Raw genomic sequence first — 2,760 nt, 5'->3', positions numbered from 1 at the left:
AGGAGGGGAATATTTGTGGAGGAAGTTTCAAAAGTCGGGGGGCGGCGGGGGTGAGCTGAGTTAAATATTGGAGGTGCTGAATAGATGACTTAATAAAAGTGGACATTAAACATTAAAGAAAGAAAGAAAGAAAACAAGAGCGGAGCAAAGAGCACCTTTTGTGTCAAAAGAAAATCCGAAACTCACTGGAGTTTTGAGAAATAGCCAGCGTCTGCAGGATAGTGTCAAGAAAACAAACTGTTAGTGAGAATATCCAGCAAGAATGGTTGCAACATTTAATGAAAGTTAAGATAATGAATAAAAAAAAATCACACCAATCTGTTGGTTTATTTTGTTTTTAAGTCAAAAGGTTATGCGCTATATAACAGCACAACTTTTCAGGATGATTTTCAAGAATAGGTGCCACCACAGCTTAACAGACACAGACTGAAGTCTACCACTAATGATAGTCAGCACAGTCATTCTCACAATGTCAAAAATACCCAGCAGGAGTGTGAGAGACACAATAATGGGGCATTGTTCCTCGATTTTAAACTGAAACTAAAACACGATGAGTTTCGTTTTTAGTCATTTTCCTGGAAATGTGCTAGGCGCCCCTGTGAACAAAAGGTCATCAGCGCATTTCATGGCAAAAGGATTACAGGAATCTTTTGCCATTGCTTGGTATTTGACTCATTCCGTCAGCCATTAGATTATATATTTAGACTGCTTAGCTAGGCATAATGATGTTTCAGTATATTATCTGCTAACTGTTTTGCTTAGAAGGATGAAACTTCCTGGAAAAAGATAGTGGGAATTGCTCTCTGCCCAGCCACAGCCCGTGGGACAGAAACCTGTTGTAACTAAAAGATACAGAGAGTTGTGTGTGGGGAGGAGGTATAAAAGAGGAGCTGAGACGTCCCAAGGGCAGAGCTGGTGAACTGTGATGTTTGATATGTGTGTTGGCTCTCCTGTGCAGTAATAAGTAGCTTGATCACAGCTGTTTCCGTGTTGCAGACTTTATTTACAAAATTCCACGACAGGAATTAAGCACTTACTGATACCTTACTAATGCTTAATAGTGTGACATTATTATAAAGTGTTACCTTTTATTTCAGTAGTGACAGATTACTTTAGTGATGGAAATAATTATTTGATATCTTTGGAACACATTGTGTGTTAGTTTGTGAAAAAAATGTTTTGTTCAATTTACTACATTTTTTTATGACAAGTGGTTGCACGAAATAAATTTGTTTGAATCCAGAAATATTTTTTAAGTACACAGAATTTAATTTAAGCGAGTAAAGCCAACATATATTTTTAAGCTACTTTAACTTAACTGTTGTGGATACGACTTAGTCAAATAATATTAGTAATTCCAACTAACGTCGTGTTAAGTGTACCAGAATAATTTGTTTCCTTTAAACTTATGTCCCAAAGTTATATTCAAATCAATCAAATTGTTAATTTCTCTCTATTTCAATTAAGTAAATTTTACTTAAAAAATATTGCTTACCCTGATTTGTAGTTCTTTTTAATAACGTCAATAATGAAAACTACAAAATTCTTTCACATCTTTTATTAATGCAAAATTTTTTGCAAACAGAATAAGAATCCACATCTAAGGGAAATTGATGTAATTTGTATAATACAAATTACAAAACTTTTGCCTATGAACTAATAGCTTTAAAAAGCTCTATTCAAATAAAACAGAAACAACAGACAAGAGAAATGTTAACCAATGTTTCTCTTCCTCTAACAAAGAATAAAACACTGCCAGCGGTATAAAGTATCACAATTAGAACCCTGCATCCACAAAAGTAACCAAAGTTTCAGACTTGCTGTTCTGCGATCCATATTTAGAAATTGCATTATTCACAAGAGCACCAGTCATTGGTAATTTACATAACAGCATTTTCTGGATGTGTGGTTTTAGAAATCTTCCTATCCAGTAGCAATTTTGTTCTTCAGCCCAAGGACTTTGGGGGAGAGCTTTTCCCCATCCAATCCCATCAACACTTTCTGAATGAATTCATAATAGTGCCTCAATTCCTTGGGGTAGGCTAGGTTTAGTGCATAGATTACTCCAAGCATCAATGCACAAGCTTGGGCCCGAGATCCAATGTTGTCCATGACTATCTCCCCTTCAACAAATATTCCAATGTCATCATAATGTCCATTTTGTCCATCCTCCTTGTTGATGACATAAATGCCCATGGTGTGCTTCTTTAGGTCTGTCTGGATGTCATCTCCCTCAATGTCCTAAACATTTAATAAAAAGGTAAAAGAAAAACAATTAACTCTACAATTAAATTCCAATCTAGTCGTTTGTGTGTGTGTGTGTGTGTGTGTGTGTGTGTGTGTGTGTGTGTGTGTGTGTGTGTGTGTGTGTGTGTGTGAATATCTATCTAAAAAGTGTGTGTATAGATGACTTGCTAACAATGACTTCAGCCTGTTTAAAGAGAGTTGATTAAACCAATTTGGAAAAAAACAACAACGATGTCTGACATTCGCAATAAGTAAATTTTATCATAAGTCAGTTCAAACATAGTAAATAAAATTTATATATGAAAATTTCAAAATTTAGATTGCTTTGCCGGTCACCTAAAATAGCTTATTTGACTCACCAGTTACCTGCCACTTAAGACAAATGAAATCCAAATAGAATTAGCAATATTCAGATTTACCTCTTGCATGATCTGCAAGTGGTGGCAAGTTTCTGCCCAGAAACACCGCCCTTCTTCTGGAAAACTGTCATCAGCTGAGGTGTAATTTTGTCTA

The sequence above is a fragment of the Maylandia zebra genome, linkage group LG23 (genome assembly GCF_041146795.1).
Source record: "Maylandia zebra isolate NMK-2024a linkage group LG23, Mzebra_GT3a, whole genome shotgun sequence".
NCBI classification, from domain to species: domain Eukaryota; kingdom Metazoa; phylum Chordata; class Actinopteri; order Cichliformes; family Cichlidae; genus Maylandia; species Maylandia zebra.
Note: the sequence above shows the minus strand (reverse complement) of the source record.